This window comes from Saccostrea echinata, unplaced genomic scaffold, assembly GCF_033153115.1.
Source record: "Saccostrea echinata isolate AGI-Se365-2 ecotype Australia unplaced genomic scaffold, CSIRO_AGI_Sech_v1 ptg000006l, whole genome shotgun sequence".
Classification (NCBI taxonomy): domain Eukaryota; kingdom Metazoa; phylum Mollusca; class Bivalvia; order Ostreida; family Ostreidae; genus Saccostrea; species Saccostrea echinata.
The window spans coordinates 243,163-264,970 of record NW_026889755.1 but is presented as its reverse complement, the minus strand read 5'-3'; the positions used below and the strand labels follow the sequence as shown (position 1 = coordinate 264,970).

The 21,808-nt window shown below is 33.0% G+C and overlaps 1 pseudogene; it reads left to right on the top strand.

The window, feature by feature from the left end:
• The first annotated feature begins 611 nt into the window (after positions 1 to 611).
• Positions 612 to 21,304, top strand: LOC133180123 (uncharacterized; annotated as a pseudogene).
• The last annotated feature ends 504 nt before the right edge of the window (positions 21,305 to 21,808 follow it).

Genomic DNA, 21,808 nt, shown 5'->3' with positions numbered 1-21,808 from the left:
ATCCGTGAGGTTGAGTTGCCCGCACGTGTATGAAAGTTTGGTTAGCAATATAGATAAGAATTAATCTAAATGTCACATGTACTCTCTGTATAAAAACATTCAAAATGAGTATAAGCACAAATTTATATCTTTATTAATTTCTTGCAGTAAAGATATATTTTGAACAACATATCAGGTAATACTTATTATGTACTCTGTATATCTTAGGTGGGGAATTGACTGGTACATGTACATACGTATATAAAATGAACATCTTTAACTGCTTTTTAATATACACTTAATCAAAAGTTAAGGACCACCCACTTTGATATGAAAATTAAAAGTAAAAAAAAAATATTTTTGATTGAATATATCCAGACTTACTTGTCAATCAAACGTCTATTTATTATTTGTTTTTATGTTATATCGGTATCTCCATTCAATACTTGTAAAACCGGTTTCTTCAAGGCCACCAATGCGTGTTCGAACAATGCAGTTTTCAATTGTATTCACATCCATGTTCGCATGAGCTTAACTGATAGAAAAAAAGTTATAAGTTTTGTGCAACCATGCCTCGTCGGAAACTCTCGGATGCTGAACGCTGGTAGGCCATTGGAATGGTAAGAACTGGAATGACGTATAGAAGGGTTGGCGAACACTTAAATGTCAGTCACACTGTAATATTGCGTCTGGCACAGCGCTATAGAAGAACTGGGGGTGTGGAAGAAGCTAAAAGATCTGGAAGACCCCGAAAGACTACAGAGAGGGAAGATAGACTTCTAAAGCGACTAGCTAAACAGAGTCCTTTTGACACTGCAAACACTCTGAGAAGCAAATGGAACACCCAAGCTCGAATCAGCAGAAGCACAGTTAACAGGAGGCTAAACAAGGAACGGATGCGATCATGTCGGCCAATAAAACGTCCACTCTTATCCCAGAGACACAAAGAACAAGATTACTATGGGCACGACAGCATAGGAGGTGGAACATTCGATCGTGGCAGAGAATACATTGGTCAGATGAAAGCCGATTTTTGCTTCACCCGGTAGACGGCAGGGTTCGGGTATGGAGACACCCAAATTCTGCATACAAACAGCAACATGTATTGGGAACAAAGGCCTTTGGTGGAGGCGGAGTAACAGTATGGGAATGTTTCTCTTTGCGGTGTAAACTATAGCTGCACATTCTTGATGGCACCTTAACTGCTCAAAAGTACAGGGACAACATACTAAGCCAATTAGCTGTGCCTCATTTCGATGATCATTCATTAGCAAGTCGACCTGTACTAATGGATGACAACGCTAGACCTCATCGGGCCCGAATAGTTAAAGACTATCTTCGCCAAGAAGCCATTGAAACTATGCCCTGGCCCGCCATGTCCCCAGATATGAACCCAATTGAACATGTGTGGGATTATCTTGGTCGTAGAATTAATCAGAGGACCCCAAGATGTGAAAACTTACAGGAATTAAAAGACACTTTAATTCAGGAATGGAGACAGTTCCCCCAAAACCGCCTAAGACGACTTGTCCACAGTATGAGAAGGCGTGTAAAAGAACTGTACAAAAGTCGTGGTGGATATACACATTATTAATTATCTATTCTTATAAAATATTGAAAATTGATGACTCTTTAAATGCCAATAAAGTTAAATATGCTTATTGCTAGCAACTTTTGTCAACAACAAATTAAAGTGAAACTTTAAATCCTACATTTTTTGACTTGCATTCTTTTCATTGGAAAATTATCATTTGCATAAAACAGATTAGTTATCAGATGATTTCGAAACATGCATTGACTAAGGAGAGTTTAGATCTACTCAGATTTAAAAACAAAAATTAAATAATTAATTTGATTTGTCTAAGAGAATGAAAAGTTTAAAGATTTTTTCACAGAAAGAGTGATTGTCCCTAACTTTTGAGTAAGTGTATATAATCATAAATTGATTATGATGTTGATAAGATAAATATCTATTCCCAATTATTTAATTTCAAGTCTTGTGTTCTTATATCGGTACATTATAATCCGATAGTCATTTATATCGCCTTTTGACGTGACGTTACGTTACAAAAAAAATGACGTTCCTATTGCATTTTCCCATCCAAACACTGCCATACTGCAAGATTTCCTTTTAAAAAAGTATAAAAGATATCAAAGAAAGAAAAACGGTTATGAAAAGCTAAAAGTCTACACTATCTATAATAAAAACCACGTTAATTTTTGGAATGAGGCCATTTTTGATGGTTTGTGCATTTTGCTCTTTTTACTTGCCTCGCAATTCCATTTTCGCAGTTTTTAATTCTGACTAAGTTTGAAATGAGGCAAGACATTTTTAAATTTTTTATTCTTCCCATTCGAATTTATTGTTAAAACATTTCTAAAAATTTGGATATAATATGAAGTTAAGTAAAAATAAAGTTCTGACAGAAATCCGCAAACTTTCCAAACAACCATTATACAATCCTCATTTAAAGATATATGATTTTAATAAAAAAAATGTATGCTATGAAAATTTGAAAAAACAGTTTGTTCTATAATAAATTATGCTAAAAACACATATTCATTTTTAAACCATACTTATTCCTGCATTCACCCCGAAACTTACACTTTCTCTATCCATGTTGATATTCAATTCAATCCATGAAACAAAGGAAATTCCTCAAATGTACTAATAGATTTAATGGATATGTATGCGGTTTATACATTTATGATTGTTTCACATAAGAATTCCTGTGTATTTATAGAAAAAGGTCCATTCGTCTCATGAGTCTTCTAAAAAAACATGTATAAATACTAGTAGAATAATGCTCCTATGCGCTTACTATTGTCTGATATAAATTGAAAGGAATATAACAATTCTTGCTTAATGTTAGCCAGTTCCATAGAGATGGACACCATATGGAAAGAGGAAGGTAGAAAATTGAAGGATATCAGTTGAGAAATAAATGTATAGGAAAAACTGGACGACTGCGGACAGATCAAGAGGTGGACACAGGAGAAACATGGAAATTTCTGCTGGCCTGTACCAATGTGACTTAGTTAGTAAGAAACTTATAATTGATTTACATGAATTGTGAATATGCTGTGATTTGAACAATTGTGAATTCTTGCGTAAGAAATGTATGAGTACCAAAAATTATTATTGTTATGACATTTTTGTGACTGTAGTTGTCTTCTGTTCTTTGGCAAATCCATCACCACACTTTCAAATAAATTCCCTATATTAAACATAATTTTTTTTTTGGGGGGGGGAGAGGGGGAGGATTGGGGGGTTATGCTTCACTCTCTCCTGAGATGAGCAAGAGACTATGCAATCGTCCTAATGATAGTAAAGAAGATCGGCGAAAGAGCTGCAGGCGTGCAAAATGCCTTCAATATAAATAGCTTCAAATGTATGAAAATCAAATTCAATTTGTGAACTAAGTATCTTTAAAAGCAAAGTTCTAATCAGGCTCGTAGCAACAGTTTCAAAAGTAGGGTGGCCAACTTCCCAAAGAAATCTGACAAGCAAAAAAAAAAAAAAAAACCTATACTAACCTAAAGTATGTGTGTGTGTGTGTGTGTGGGGGGGGGGGGGTGGACAACTTCCCAAAATTATTTGACAAGCAAAACACAAAAACAAATACAAAAAAAAAAAAAACAAACAAAGAAAAAGGCTAATTTACTATCCAAAGCCTGGAATTTGCCAGTGCTCTACCTTACAACATCAAAAAAGTGTGGGGGGAGGGAGGGGGGGACTAGCATCTTAAGGAAAATTTACTTTAGCAAAATACTATACTAAGAACCCCCCCCCCCTTTCCAGCGTTCTATGGGCATGCTAATTAATGAAAAGTAGGAGATTAGGACAAACAAAAGTTTTCTGCGGAATTTTTTTTCACTATGGTAAAAAAAAAGAATCTTGTGAATTGAACCCAAACCACAATAATCCTTACATGCTAACCACTACACAACACTCCTCATTACAGGTACATATCATGTTTGATGAATTACTTCAGTTATTTCTTTGATAAGATTTTTTTATGTCATTAAAGTGTATTTCTTCTTAAGACTGGGTCATACCTTCATGTTTTTCTTAAGCAATAAATGTAAATATATATATTTTTAAACATATTTTAAAATATACCTTCAACAAAAATGGATTAAAGACCCCCCTTGATATAGAAATATTGTGTTGTAGCATAAGGACACAATTATTTTTGCCCTCTTTGTATGTGCATGCCATCTCTTAAACGAATAATTTGAAAACTCGTGAGATTGTTGCAAAGTTTGGAGATTTTACATATAGGATATATTAATGATAGCTGAAACACCAGAAAAAAAAAAGTGTGTAAAACTGAGATTTAATTTTTCACTTTCTTCTTTGTCGTAGGCACTTGTCTCGGCTTGTTCATCCATCTTCTTTATGAAAGAAAAACTGTGGCTTCAGTGCCCTTCGCGGCCATGCTGGGTTTTGTGTTGAATTCAATTTATATTTTATTTAATCAATTATAATTAATCGAAATAATTTACTCTTAAACCGTTTAACTGTTGGATATGGCGGCATGGAAGTACTGTACAGTAACCATTACAATTTACAATAAAGTCAGAAATATATTTTATTTGATTTATTAAAATTTTCAACTCGGTGTATGAATTTGAGACCACAGGAAATAATTACAGTGTTTTAAATTCAAAATTAACACTTTTTCATTCATGTCCCGATACATGTATATCCAGTTCTTGATAATTATTTGTATTATCGGCTTGTGGTGAACTGTCTTGGATTCTATTCATATATGTGTGCGAGTTCCTTTTCCTCCTATTCCAGCTCCGTGCATGTAGGTGTTTTCTAAAATTATGAATTTGAAGACAAATATTTATTTTACATATAAAAAGACAAAGCAAAAAAAAAAAACAAAACAAAACAAAACAAAACAAAAAAAAAACAAAAAAAAAAACAAACAAACAAACAAGATGTGTTTGTGATACACTGATGCCCCCGTATAGCAGTTTATGACAAAGGTTAAAGTTTCTCAAATGCAAGTCAAAATCCAGGCCAAAAGATAAAAAATGTTGGTACCCAAAGAAAGCTCTTGTTTCGAGGAATATACCTGTGAAATTTGAAAGCCCTAGCTGCAACTGTTCAAAATGTATGGCGAAGGTTAAAGTTTTTTAAAAGTAAAAAAAAGTCAAGGTCAAGGTCAAAGTTGTTGGTATTCAAAGGAAGGTCTTGTCACAAGGATTACATATGTGAAGTAAGAAAGCCCTAGCACCAAACATTCAAAAGCTATGACCAAGGTTAAAGTTTATCAAAAGTAGGACAGACTCCTAGGTCAAGGTCAACAGGTCAAAGTGGTTGATATCCAGAGGAAGGTCTTGTCACAAGGATTACATATGTGAAGTATGAAAGCCCTAGCACCAAACACTCAAAAGCTATGGCCAAGGTTAAAGTTTTTCAAAAGTAGTTCAAACTCCAAGGTCACAAGGTCACAAGGTCAGAATGTTGGTATCCAAAGGAAGACCTTGTCACAAAGAATAAACATGTGAACTTTGAAACCCCAGGCTCCAAATGTTCAGAAGTTATGGCAAGGTTAAAGTCTCATTAAATTTTGCAAAAGTGGGTCAAACTCCAAGGTCAAGGTCAAAAGGTCAAATATGATGGTACTCAAAGAAAGGTCTTGTCACAAGGAATACACATGTGAAATATGAAAGTCATAGCTCTAACCAATCAAAAGTTATGGCAAGGTTAAACTTGACAACAGACAGACAGACAATCAGACAGACAGGACAAAAACAATATACACCCGGGGTCTTTCGATCGGGGGGCATAAAAAAATCATATCAATCTTACATGTTAGCGCTCTCATCTACCTATGTTAAAGAGTAATTAACTCGGTTATAAAATTTATTAGTGATACAATATATAAGTACTTGTTCTATTTATGACGTGAGCCAGTATCTTTTAGTGATATCAACAAAGTGTGAATGTAGTTCAATATACAAAATTCTATCCCAAACATTGTAACTTCAGAATCGAACGTGTTTATATGAGCTTAAATACACTGAATGTAGAAAAACAAAAGTTTGAGCAAAGCCAGAAATAAATCGGTGGAAAATTTATTCATTTTTAATAAGATAACATTCTAATCCAAAATGAAACTAGAAGCAGCATTTATCCCTCAAAGTCGACTTGTATTATAGTCCACGCAATTTTGCTGAGAGTAGCTAAATCAAAATCTATATCTTATATTTTGTTGAAAGAGGAAGGGATGTCCATTTACAGTGTTAAATCTTAAAACAATCAAACATTTTAATAAAGAATGCACTGTCATGTCTTCCTCTCTTTGGTGGGACAAGTTAAATTTTTTAAAATATATTTTCACATGAAGAACTTTACTTTTGTATGAATTATCATATAATTACTGAATTAAACATAGGATTCTTATTTTTAAAAATTCCGAAAATTACATTTTATTAAATACATAGGCAACACAGGCAAATATGTTGAATGCGATTGATACTGCAACCACTACTATCAATATCAAAGAGACGCTGTTCGTTGGTGTATCATCCGTTGTTGCACTTGTTTTGCCTGTAATAAAAAAACAATTATCTTTGATATTTTATTTTCAGACATTCTCTTTGTATATGTAAATAGTGTTTACGATTGTTGCTTTAAAGCAATGCTCTATATAAGGGAAAGAGTAAAGCTTTTTTTATCGAAAGCTTGTTCGTTTGTAAAACCATTATGAAAGGTACCTTTTGACCCTCTGTTAGTGTAGGGACTACAATGTAATTGTTCACATTAACAAAACTATTTGTTTGCCTGCTATGTTTGCTTTCCATATTATAACCGAGTACACAAACCCCGCCACCATAAGCGGAAAACACCCCGCTTTACTCTAAAAATTACTTTTTGATTTTGTTTCTTGCTTGCTTCACTTATAGTAATTAACTTAAACATTGATTTTAGTACTAGTAACAAAAAGTGCAGTTACTGAGCGTATATAACACCACTAAATAGAATGTGCATCACATACGTGTACATTACGTCCAATGAACCCTAACTCTGTCACCAGGGCTCTCTACAATATGCCAACGTATTAAATACGTTTTCCACGTTTAGTTTTTTGCCTCTTTTTTCTGAAATTTGTACACATAAAAAGTAGTTTTTAAGATTCAAAAAAAGTATTTATTTGAGTTTAAAGAAAACTATCAACAATAGAAAAAAATAACGTAAATACGTATTTGATAATTTCGAGCTAACGTTATGTCCAACGTACAGTGTATTAGGGCAAATGTAGACAAAAATTAAAGTATTTTTTGCCGTATTCAACATGGTATATTTACATTGCACATTTTTTTTTGCTTATAAAGTGTGTGGAAAGCTACAGCATTCAAAACACCAAAACACATGGACAGGGGGGTCAAAAGGTTAAGGTATACGTTTTATTTTGACGTCACAAACGCTGAACGCTGTGAAAACGCAACGTCATAAGCAAAAATCAAAATTCACGCTCACACTGAACAAAGCTGTAGCAATGGCTCTTCCATTAATTGTAACTTATCCGAAGGATAATACAGGGATTTTGAAATATGAATCACATTTGCAGTCAAACTCTAAAAATGATATCTTATTTCTTAATTGATTCAATGCTTAAATGTCATGTTAAACTTTTGACATAGACCTTCAAAAAATGGCTGACATGTGGAAATGAACATGTTGACGCACATGTTGGAGAAATCGATGAATAGCGCATGAAGGAAAATGTGCTTACTGATTTTACATAAAAAATGTTAGATACAATAGATTACGTGTAATTGTAATTTGTTTTTAATGCATTCTTGAACTTGACTGTTACAAGACTGTTACAATAATGACGCCACAATCGCATTCGTTTACAAACAGCGCAGTATTCCCGAAAATGACGGAGTTACTGTAGTGTCGGAGTTAGGGGGTTTGGAGAGAATTAATAAAAATGTCTTTAAATCTTAGAACCATTGACACTATTATGTGCTTCAGCTTTAATGATGAAAAACATCAACAAGCATTCTGCAACAACAGCATTTATCAATGACGTTATTGTGTGCAATAAATGTCTTGGTTGATAATTATGACTTTCGATGATAAATGGTAGAGGACAAATATTAATATTTTTAAATTTTTAACAGCTTTTGATTTAATTTGATTTGATCATATTTTATTGTAATAAATATATACAATGGGATTGGACACAAGTTCTAAAAACTTAATTCGCCCTCTCCCTACATGTTATATCACAAAAGATTGAATCAGACGTGTCCAACAGTATGTACAGAGTAAATTAACTCACAACATAGAAACATATACTGCTAAACATATACTGCTAAATTAATACCGCTAAATTAATGACTATACACAAATTAATACTGCTAAATTAAGGACTATACACAATTAATACTGCTAAATTAATACACAACTGCAATTGTTGTTATACATATGTTATACATATGTTGTTATACATATATATATTGTTGTTAATACACAACTGCATTATTTGCATTATTTATGTTTGCATTATTTGGAGTATCAAATATGCTAAATTAATACACAATTGATACTGCTAAATTAATGACTATACACAATTTTTAGAAAAATCAATTAAATCTGCCTGAATGCTGAATATATGAATGAACAATAGAGAAGTATGAGTGTCAACAATATGAACTTTATTAAATCTCAAGAACTTATCGAAGAAATCTTTCCTGGCCTCAGTGTAATTAGGACATGAGAAAAAATAATTATGTGTGTCTTCTACCTTACCACAAGAGCATAATGGACTAGATATTATGTTACACCTATAAAGATCAACGTTTAGCACATAATTGTGTTGAAGTCTAGTGTACAGTATATTGTAGCGTCTTTTTCCAAATCTAAAATAAGGCGGGATAACTGTTATTTTTTGTGTGATTTTACTTTTAAAAGCAGACAAGGAGCTCGAGAGTCTGGTGTCTAGCGATAAAGAATTCCACTCGTTTATTGCAATTGGTACAAATGATGATTTGTATGTTTGCAGTCTACAGACGGGTATATTATAATTTTGAGAATTTCTTGTTGTATACGCGGAAGCATTACATCGCATTTCAGGTATAATTTCACGTAGATAATCAGGAACTAAATTATTATGAATTTTATACATGGTATTCAATCTCTGAATCTTGCGTCTATCAATGAGCGGTTCCCAGCCTGTTTCAAAGTACAAAGAGTCTCTAGATGCAATTAAGGTCAAGCCAGTAACAACAGCTAAGAATTCTTTTCAATGTATAATAGCCCGAATTTAATGGAATCCATCTTTAAAAACCTAAAATATTTAATCTATTATGCAAATGAGAATACCAACTAATGCAATTTCTCAAATTACCAATAATGCACAAATCATACTCGAGAACTTTTTCGTATCACCTTATAATTTTATGTATTTAACTTGTTTACGTTAGTAGTAATTACACTTGCTTATCAGGACTTCGTCATATTTAAAAAAAAATGTTACTACTAAAACACTAAAATATTCTTCGAAAGGAAAATTTTGAAGTGGTTTAATCACCAAAATAACACCTGTCCCCATAAAATGGTCCCTTGCATCCTGCAAAGCAACTTCCGTTGAATCTATCACAAGCGTCATTGGCACAATTTGTGCTACAAGCGTGGACGCAATTTTCGCCATATGTGTTAGGAAGGCATCCTAAAATAACGATTTTATGCATCTTAAGTATTTCACATAAATCTTATTATGGTATTTCTTTTAAACATCTATCTATATATACTAGCTAAATGACAGTTTATTTGTCTTTAAATATTCATATTCACTTTTTTTGCAATTCGGAGAACCCCTCCATCCGGAACTGCATACACAGAAACCGTCAGTATGTCTACATGTATATGAACATTTTGGAGAACAAAGACCGGAACAGTTTTTACCATAATGACCAGCTTCACACGCTTAAATAGCAAAAATCACTCAATTATTCTGCTTTATAAAAAATCTTTTCAATAACTTTAATAAAATTTCATTAATATACTATTTGTTATAATATAATATTTGTTAATGATGTGATGATAAAGTTTAATGCTAACCTCTGTCGCATTTTTGACCTGTATAACCGTCTGCACATCCATACGGACAAGACCCGGTCACATGATGGCAGTGTGAGTTCGAAGCACAGTGGCCATCACAACGTTTTTTGCATTCTGTTCCATACCATCCGGGTATACACCCTTTCAAAATGAACAGTTCTGTAATTAACTACACAAAAATGTTGATATCCATAGTACTTATTAATTAAAGCGTACTCATTTTACAAAAATCCCCGGTGTAACCAGCAATACATCTTGCGTCACAATGACCAGTTTCCTTGTTACATGGTTCGTCATTTAAACAGTGTCCACTGCAGCTAGAGGAACAGTTGATACCATAAAGCCATTGACACAAGCTGTAAGAAGAAATATTTACATTTGCAAATGTTTTTACATATATAACATTTTTGAGCAAGGCGTATTTAAGGCCTGTATATAAACAGATTTATTACATGACCAAAAAATTGTGCATTTGTGCATACTATTGTGCATATGCATCTTGCCATGTTGTATGGAATATTACGTTTAGTATGCGATGGGTGACATGAATGAAAATCCAAATACTGTTTGTTTCTGTTTCTTTGCAGTACAGGTCTGTAATTATTTTGGTATCATCCTCAGTTAGAAGGGGATCAAAAAAAGGTTGTTGACTGTCACTCATCTCCATAGTGAACTGAATTGATTCCTGTAAATGATTGATTACATTGTGGAATTTTTGTAAATCATCTTCAGTTTTGTTCCAAAAAATGAAAATATCATCCAGGTACCTTTTCCAGTTTACAGATTAATGTGTTAAATTTACAGATTAATGTGGACATGTTACAGATTAAAGTGTAAAATTTACAGATTAAAGTGTAAATTTGACAGATTAAAGTGTATAATTGACAGAAAAAAGTGTAAAATTTACAGATTAAAGTGTAAATTTGACAGATTATAGTGTAAAAATGACAGTTAAAAGTGTAAAATTTACAGATTTAAGTGTAAATTTGACAGATTAAAGTGTAAATTGACAGATAAAAGTGTAAAATTTACAGATTAAAATCTAAATTTGACAGATTAAAGTGTAAAATTGACAGATAAAAGTGTAAAATTTACAGATTAATGTGTAATTTTTTACACATTAAAGTGAAAAATTTAAAGATTAAAGTGTAAATTTACAGATTTACAGAGATTGTCATCTCTATCGAGAGGGAAGCCACATTACGCTTGAAACCCGAATGTGAAGTCCCAGTGTAAGCTGACATTGATGAATCGGCGATCCTCGGCTTACTCCCATAACAGTAAATACTTTAGTTAACTATAGTGTACTATAGTAGCTATAGTTAACTATAGTAAATTAAAGTTTCAAAGTTATCACTATAACGTCAAAGTTATCACGGCAGTAAATCAAAGTTTTCATAGTGATCACTATAGTAAATCAAAGTTTTCACCATAGTAAATCAAAGTTTTCATAGTGATCACTATAGTAAATCAAAGTTTTCATAGTGATCACTATAGTAAATCAAAGTTTTCATAGTGATCACTATAGTAAATCAAAGTTTTCATAGTGTCAAACTTATCACTATAGTAAATCAAATTTTTCATAATGATCACTAAAGTAGATCAAAGTTTTCATAGTGTCAAAGTTGTCACCATAGTAAATCAAAGTTTTCATAGTAATCACTACAGTAAATCAAAGTTTTCATAGTGTCAAAGTTGTCACCATAGTAAATCAAAGTTTTCAAAGTTATAACTATGGTAAATCAAAGTTTACTTAGTGATCACTATGGTAAATCAAAGTGTCAACGTTAATATTAAAAAAAACAAAAACAAAAAAAACAAAACAAAACAAAACAAAACAAAAAACAAAAAACAAAAAAAAAAAAACAAAAAAAAAATGACGGCATCCTAACATCCAGAAATGTCTTAAACTTATTTAGAACCCGTCGTCGCAAACCACGGCCAAAAGGTACGATCCTCTCCCATTATGGTCGTGGTTGAATGAGAAGAGAATATTTCACAGCTCATTAAGATATTGACCAGTGCGAGTAAATCATAGTCGGATGATGAACTTTGACGCGACCTTTCAATACCCAATCACAGTATACGAAACATTTCTTGTCTACTGTTGATGTCAGTTGTTGATTTCAATTGCGATAGAAACAAACTTTGTCATTGGGTGAACATGACGTCACAACATAGAGGCGTAAATATTCAAGAGTACGACACTTTTTGTGATCAAGCAGACACGGGTAGGAGAGAGGTATATGCGGACTCCGGACCGTGGCTTGAGACGATTAGAACCCGACACTCTTAATGAAGCATTTGGTTAATTGCTTGTATGTCAAAACTAACTTAAGACTGTATCGGCGGTATTGATAACACATGTCATTGCTTATTTGTAATAAGGCCCGCCTCGTCAGGGGTTTACCTTATGCATAAGTCACTCAATTTCTTTGAACTTCATTTGATTTTAATTTGAATCTAATGATCAGATCGCCTATATTCTTGTGTTTACTGTATGCAACCATAGGGTTGTTGTGAATAAGTCTTTGCATACTTCGTCATCTTGTATGAAATCCCTATATTTCATAAGTCGTTTCCTTAACCCTTTTATACATGAGTTAAACTTGGTTACCAGAACGTTGGGTACATCCTTTTTGTTATTTTTCGTCTTTGATTTTTTGAGAAGATCCATTCTATTTGCAGAAATAGTTTCTTGCATAATAGGTTCAATTTCTGAATGTTTATAACCTCTTTTTTCGAGATGAGTTTTGAAATCTTTAAAGATAATTTGCAGAACAGCTTGATCACTAGTATTTCTCAGATGTCTGGTACATTCTCCTTTAATTAGGCCCTTGAAAACTGATGGGCTATGAGCACTTTGTCAAGTATTGGAAGCTGTTAGTAGGTTTGATATATGAGCGAATGTCTAATCGCTGGCTATCTAAGAATCTTGTTCCTTTGTAAATGGTAGTGTCTAAGAAATTGACACTGGTGTGAGATATTTCATAAGTAAATCTCAAAAATTTATGACAAGAGTTCCCTATGTCAAAAAATTCTTTAATATCATCCGGGCTTCCATTAAATAAAATAAAGCCGTCATCTCTAAATCTGCCGTTATAAATAAATTTATCGGCATGTTGAAATTTAGATATTACATCATCAGTGATGTCTTTCATACGTATATCTGTAATTTCTGGTGACGGGCGTGCCCCCATCGCCGCGCCTATAATTTTTTTGTAGTATCTTCCATTGAACTCGAAAAAAATATTTTCAAGTATACATCTGAGAAAAAAGATAAGATCAGAACTGCAAGGTTGAAGTAATTCTAGATTAGAATTGTCTGCTAAATATGCTTTCTCGACAGAATGTAGTAATTCATCAAATTCCATGTTGGTATACATGCTGGTCACATCATAAGTAACCAGGATGACATTTTCAGGTACAATCAGAGATTCAATTTTTTGTATAAAGTCCGACGTGTCTTTGATGTATGAATTTTGTTTCTGAACAAAAGGCACAAAGAAATGATCACAGTAGTGACCTATATTTTCCGTTGGTGTGCTACATTGAGAGATAATTGGCCGACCAGATGGAATTTTTCAGAGGCTGCATTGGCCTTTTAAAAGTGCATCAAGCACTTGTTTGTTTATTTTATGTATTTTAGGGTGCAAATACAGACTTCCACATTTCAAATTGACATTTTTATTTGTGCTTAAAAACCGATAGGTTTCCTTGTCTAAAGTTTTGTTCTGATACATCTCAAAAACTTTAGGCTGGATGCTCGAATATAGAGCTTCTAAATCAGTTTTTTTTACTTCGACATAATAGGCAGAATCGAGTTGTCTCATACCAACTGAGATATATTTATCTCTGCCCATTACAACAACTGTGTTGCTTTTGTTTGCCTTTTTAATTACAATCCCAAGATTACTTTTTAATGAGACAAATGCTTACCTCTCGTGTTAAGTGAGTTTGTCTTCAAAACGTTTGATTGGCATTGATGTTAATTCGAGTTTGGTCTTATCGATATACTTTTCCAATGCATCACATGTGTGCTGTGGTTTGTAACCTGAGCGTTGTGCTGTGGTTTGTAACCTGAGCATTGTCTAAAAGGATGCAATAAGTTATCATCGGAATTGCTGAACAAATATTTGCACCTTAATTTTCGTACAAATTCGCAAAATCTCTTAGTGCAATGTTTTTGGCATTGCAAGATTTTGGACTTGGTATAAATTTTAGTCCTTTACTTAGAAGAGACTGTTCAGCACGTGTCAAACAATGTTTTGACAAGTTTTAAACTTCCAGTTTTTTTTTTAAATTATTCAGCTGCAAGTTACGAGCAGAGATAGATCGTACTCGTAAAAGAGCCTTTTTAGATTTCTGTTCTCTTTTAAAACGTCTACCCATTTTGCTTGTCAGATGGATCAACCAAGTTTCATTTTCACTTTCTTCAAATTATGGCGGATTTTCGATACGATTCTAGATGATTTTAATCACTGTTCAGGGGGCCCTTATTTCCCAACAATTGAAAATGACCTAGGGGCCGCTTATAGGGACAGGGACGGTTAATAGGGATTATACGGTATTTCAAATTAAAGTCTCAAAGTCAGCATTATGGTTTATAAAGGTTTTCGGCATGAACCCTCTAGAAATTGAAAGTTTAAAATTTTTTAATACACTTAATAATTTTCTGTGATACATGTAGAAGTAAATTAATTTAACAACATTATCCAATTTTCTCAATTTACAAAAGATATATATTGATGCCTTCTATTTCAAATAATTCCATGCATTTTGCATACAGTTCATTTTTTGCATTCAATTTTATTTTTAATTTTATACTCTTTGAGAAATAAAATATGGTTTTCAAAGACTTCTACTGGATAACTTTTCTAAAATGAATATTGTTAAGCTTTTATTTCAATAAGCCTTTTTTTATATTAGTAAATAACATAATTTAATGTTTTTAAGTATGTAAACAAGATGTATAGAGTTACCATCTTAAATACAATGATATAAAGTATATTTGATTGATAACTTTAATAAATCAAAGTTTTCATAGTGAACACTATATAGTATTTTAAAGTTTTCATAGTGATCACTATTGTAAATCAAATTTTTCATAGTGATCACTATTATAGTAAATCAAAGTCTTCATAGTGTCAAAGTTATCACTATGGTAAATCAAAGTTTTCATAGTTATCACTATAGTAAATCAAAGTGTCAAAGTTATCACTATAGTTAACTATAGTAAACTATAGTTTTGTTAGGGCCGCTACGCTCCATCCAAAGTGTGCGAGGCACGAGCCACCCGAGGAGCTTCGAGTGGTCATTGATTAGCTGAAAAGCAGGGTTGGTAAACTGGGACTCGGGACAGATAATTTGTAAATGCTTAATTCAGGTGATAACGTTTTAATTTTATTACTTACCTCTATTTAAATGCATGTAAGCGTTGTTTATTTGGATAAACCATATGTTTAAAAGTAGGCTTTAAGTGCATTGCAAGTTACATTGATGGAATTTTTTTCACCTTTCTATGCTACATTTTGTCAGTAGCGTGTGCATCATCGTCGGTAACCCACGGGTGATTCACATCGATTCTCTCTATCATCACCCATGGGTCAACCATGTACAAATAGCTCGTTTCTAATTAGATATGCATGAACTCTTTGACCTTTTTTTATCCAATGAAATTATCGGTTATACATGTCCGTTGCTCTTCTGTTTCGCAGAGATGTTTCTTCAGACAAATATGGCGGCGTCCATTGCGGGAACGGTGGTGACTTTCGATGACTGAGACAGTAAGTTAATTTTACTTTAATTTCATTAAGATGGAAACATAAACGAATAAAATTTCTATGGGATCATGAGAAAACTTATGTACTGGCTATGTAAATCATAATCATTATACTTATCAGTGCTTTTAACCACTCAAAAACGGTCTTAAATCTTGAACATGTTGAAATGAACACAATTTTTAAATATCCCGGTACTATTCAATAAGGTATCTTTATTATGTAACCGGCATTTTTACAGTCATACACTACGTCAGTGTAGGTAGTTCATGATCGACTATTTATACCCATTTCAGTCCTTGAAGCATTTCATTTAAACCTTGTACATATTGATATAATATATATACAATACAATCACAGTTTTAAGGGACGACCATTTGATTCTGAAAGGGGGGAGGCTAGCAGGGCAGATTTTGGAAATAAATAATCTGTCCCCGAAAATGTTGAAAAATAAATAATCGGTCAACTGGGCAAGTAAGTAATCTGTCCATGACAGGTGTTAGCCCCCCCCCCCCCCCCATGCCCTTGATCTTATTGGAAATAAATAGAATCTGTCCTTCACCGACATGAAAATAAATAATATATAAAATTTGCTGGTATTCTTAATATGCATCTTTTATTCAGCACACAATGCATGTAAATCACATGCTTTATAAACAAAACACAAACTTTATTATTTTTTTTTTTACAGATATCACTGCCCAGTGTGAGAAATCTTGGCATGCTGTTCATTATTTTTGTACATACAATGCACACATAGTAATTAGTAGTGGATTTTTAGCTCTACTGGTCAGAGACCAGAAGAGCTTATGCGATAGTAAGGTGTCCGTCGTCCGTCCGTCTGTCTGTCTGTCTGTCCGTCTGTCTGTAAACAATTTTTCAAAACGCTACTCCTCCTACAGTTTTGGTCCGATTTCAATATAACTTGGCACACAAGTAGACTACACTAAGATACATAATTTAGTGCATCGGTTTTTGATTTCGATGGACGATGTTGCCATGGTTACTAAAAATAGAAATTTATGTGAAATTCCTTTAAAACGCTACTCCTCCTACAGTTTTGGTCCAATTTCAATATAACTTGGCACACAAGTAGACTACACTAAGATACATAATTTATTGCATCGGTTTTTGATTTCGATGGACAGTGTTGCCATGGTTACTTAAAATAGAAATTTCTGTGAAATTCCTTTAAAACGCTACTCCTCCTACAGTTTTGGTCCGATTTCAATATAACTTGGCACACAAGTAGACTACACTAAGATACATAATTTATTGCATCGGTTTTTGATTTCGATGGACGGTGTTGCCATGGTTACTAAAAATAGAAATTTCTGTGAAATTCCTTTAAAACGCTACTCCTCCTACAGTTTTGGTCCGATTTCAATATAACTTGGCACACAAGTCCACTACACTAAGGTACATAATTTATTGCATCGGTTTTTGATTTCGATGGACGGTGTTGCCATGGTTACTAAAAATAGAAATTTCTGTGAAATTCCTTTAAAACGCTACTCCTCCTACAGTTTTGGTCCGATTTCAATATAACTTGGCACACAAGTAGACTACACTAAGATACATAATTTAGTGCATCGGTTTTTGATTTTGATGGACGGTGTTGCCATGGTTACTAAAAATAGAAATTTCTTTGAAATTCCTTTAAAACGCTACTCCTGCTACAGTTTTAGTCTGCTTCTAATATAATTAGGCATACAAGAAGACTATACTAAGATACATAATTTATTGCATTGGTTTTTGAATTCGATGAACAGTGTTGCCATGGTTACTTAAAATAGAAATTTCTGTGAAATTCCTTTAAAACGTTACTCCTCCTACAATTTTGGTCTGATTTCAATCTAATTTGGCACACAGTTAGAATACACTACGATACATAATATGTATTTCTGTTTTTTTTATTTGGGTGAATGGTGTTGTCATGGTTACCGGTACTAAAAATAGAAATTTCCGTGAAATACTTTCAAAACGCTACTACTCCTAGTTTTCATTTGATTTCAATATAACTTGTCACAAAAGTAGACTACATTAAGATACATAATTCTATTTATTGTTGCATGTTGCAATGTTTCAAATCCAAGTGCTACTTTTCTTTTGTTATACAAACAGACCAGTAGAGCTACAGTCTCATCAGAGACTTCTGGTTAAGGTAATTTTGAGTAACAAAAATTAAACATACATTAATTCCAATATCAATGTGAAATTTTCATTAAAAGTTTTTTCTTCATTCTCGAACATTGGTTTGGTTAGCGTGAGAACATAATTTGGCAGGCATAATATGCAAGTTATGGAGGGAAAAAGAATTAATGTGCAGTAGTCTGAATTTCCTTTTCACCCACACATAAAAGCTTATTGAAGTGTCATACATACTAACATTTATATACTACTGACAATGCAAATATTTTGTAGTTTAAAAAGTAACTTTGAATATCAAAATTTTTCTGTGAGTCTTTAGAAGAACTTGTTAAATATTTAAAAAAAAAAAAAAGATATCAAAAAAACTAAATAGTGATTTTCTTCTCTTTTTTTTAAGTTTTAGTTCCAAAGACTATTGTGACAATGCAAAATAGAGAAAACCTGAAAACCTGTGGAATATGTCGAGAAATTATTACAGACAAAAAATCTTACAGACAGGTTAAATCCAATGAAGATTTTTGTAAAATATTTTCAGAGCTGAATCTAAAAGAAAATAACTATGTTTGCAAATTTTGCGTTAACAAGTTGAATAGACTTGTTAGAATCAATGATGACATTAAAAACAGACTGTCAAAATTGTATGAGAAACGGAATGAATTGTTTATGGAATTAAAAAAAAAACTGTTGCTAGCAAAGCACATTTACTTACACCTGTCAACAAAAAACGGGAACGACAAAAAAGCACACCAACACCTATTAAACCAAAGATCCGACGATTGCTGCCATTCCACAATTCTCCTAGAGCTAGAGTGCATGAACCTGTTCCAATCAAGACATTAAGAAATAAACCAACTGAAGAATTTTCTGAACAAGCAAGAGGATCATGGGATCAACAGATTCAGCCCTTGGATTGTGTACATTCTTATCCACATTGCACAAATGATGCCTGTACACAAACTAAGACCTACCACGAAAAGGACTTTGATGTCAAGGTACAACATTACTTTTGAATTAAACAAATATAATTATTGTTGCACACACATGACATTGATCCCATGTAAAACCATTTTATTCAAGACAGATGTTAAATGTTTCATCAGAAATAATTGTCATTTTTTTAAAATATGTATGTAGATCTCCCATGGTTTGTGACTGGATATGACCTTTATCCAACTAATTGTTTTCTATCCCTGAGTCCTGGCAAAGGGATAGAAAACACAGTGAGGCAGCTGCAGTGAGATGGATAAAAATCATATCCAACCATCTATTATTATACATAACCATGCAAAACCATTGTAATTTCACAATTCGGGAATATAAAAAAAACTATATCCAATCTGTGATATTCATAAGGTAGTAAATGTGATGATAATTATTTACATAGAAAGCTTTTATTTTAGATCACAGCAAAGTATGGTAGCAGTCATAGGTCTTCAGTTGTTCATGATCCCATCAAACAGGCAATATGCAAAGCCATGTTAAATAATAGTAGCAATTTTGTACACCACTTGATAAAGACCGAACAATACAGACAAGTTGTGTTACAAGAAATTTGTAAGCAAATACGCAAAGAAATCAGTGAAATTTGCAGAAAAGAAGATAATCAACTTCATTATAACACAGAAATTGCAGACTGGAAGAGTCTCCTGCTTTATTTTAACCAAAAAGCACCTGTTATTGTGAAGCTGTTACAAAGTGTTATATTGAAAGATATTACAGAAAATGAGGTTAAAGGTCATAAGCTGATAAGTCTTTGCACTGGATTTTCAGTCTTTTTATACAGCAGAAACAACACACTGTCAAGACTGCAATACACAGTTGGACTCTTATTGGATCAATGTGGTGCCACTAAAGAGGTATGATCTTTTTCTTTTATGACATTACTCAAGCAAAACTAAATACAGTCAAACCTCGTTATGTCGAACTCAAAGGGACCGAGAAAAAAACTTCGAGATATCCGAGGATTCGAGATATCGAGGGTAAAATACTTAAAGAATAAGTGGTTGGGACATGCAAATTACTTCGACATATCCATGGTATTCGAGATAACGAAGTTCAACTGTATATCTTGGCTTCTTCGCTTCTCTTGTAAAATATTTAATCATACAGAAAATGAAATTGAATTTTTCTATAGTTTATTTTGATACAGGCAATATCAGTATTGTATGATCTAGGGATATCTGTATCGCCAAGTGCCTTACACAGAAAAAAGAGACATTATATTAAAACAAGAAGAGATTATTCAAGGTACAGTTGGAAAATATGTTTCTGAAAGAAAAGAAGTAATGACTGCTACCAAACTTGTAAAGGACTATGAAGATCACATCATCATGTCCAATCAACTACTACCTGAAAAAGAACCAGTTTTGTTTCCAAGTCCTAACATATGCCCTAAAGTGTTATCAAATGGATGTGGGGTACAACTAAATGCTTTCGAAACTGTTAAATTATGGGATTGTTCTAGAACACCTTTTGCCAGTGCCAGAGCAGAGAGTGATGTCACTTTTTCAATGAATTACACGTACAACTCTGTGGTGCATGTGATGCAGAAACCAGAGACTGTGGTATTTGATACCAGGGTGAATAAGACATCCAATACAGGAATTATTTACTCCTTAGGAATTCAAGAAAAAAGTAGTGTCTTCTTTAAAGGAGAAAATTATAAGAGCAAAGGAAAATCCTTGCGTACCCATTGAAATTTTAGGTGACAATGTTGACATACTTGTCAGTCCTGCTAATACGACTTTAGATAGACAAAGAAAATCATGGCATTGGTTTCTCCTGCTGGCTACCCAAAAAAGAATAACTGATAAGGATCTCCCAACAGGTAAACCAGTAGCAGATGTAGAAACAATTAGCAGGTGTGAGTTTCTTCCATCTGAAGCAGAAATAAATGATTTTCAAAAAAATGTGCAATTTCATGTGGTCAGAATCTTGACAAATTTTATTGAGGAGCTCAAGCCATTTGAGAGACTCCTTCCAAATCACATACAGAACCCATATATTGAAAAAACTTCTCAGAAGTCTGTATTCATAAACTGTGACTTGATAGATGAAAGTGAAAATTCTTCTGATGGAATGATTCGCATAATGCAAAGAGTGCACTCTTAAGCAGTGCCATACGTAGATGAAAACATTGAAAAAGTAGTTCTAGGTGGTGATGTATTGACTAATGAACATGCTATGAGTGCACAGCTAGCAATGAGGAACAACGAGTCCTGCTTTGAAAAGCTTCTTGGTGTAATACATAGGCCCGAGGGATTGCATAGGCAGATGGATTTTCTGATGGTATCATGAGTTGTAGTAACATAATTGTGAGTTTGCTTTATTGATTATATTATTATAAAGTTATGCATGGGGTAAGAAAATGACAATTCATCTGAAGAATCTGGGATTTTTTTTTTTTTTTTTTTTTTTTTTTTTTGCTATACAAAGATTTACATGCATGACTTTATTTTCATGCTTTTTCATATTTTATTTCGATTTCTTCATTTTAGTATCATCTAAGAGTTTTGTATCTGAATCTTTTGCAGTAACTTGGATAAACAAACCAATTCAAATACATGTACATCACTGCATTAAATTTCATCATTAAGAAGAATCCAGTATGGAGAGATAAAGTATGATGATATTGTATAAGAGATTATTTTCACATCTCTCATTTTGGCCACAGCTTTTAAAATAAACAACATAAAAATTTCATACATACTTTTCCCTGTATTTTAGTGACATATAGATCTAAAGCCACTACCTAGTCAAAAATTTTAGGTGATTCTTTGAGATCAAAAGTTAGATTTACTCATTA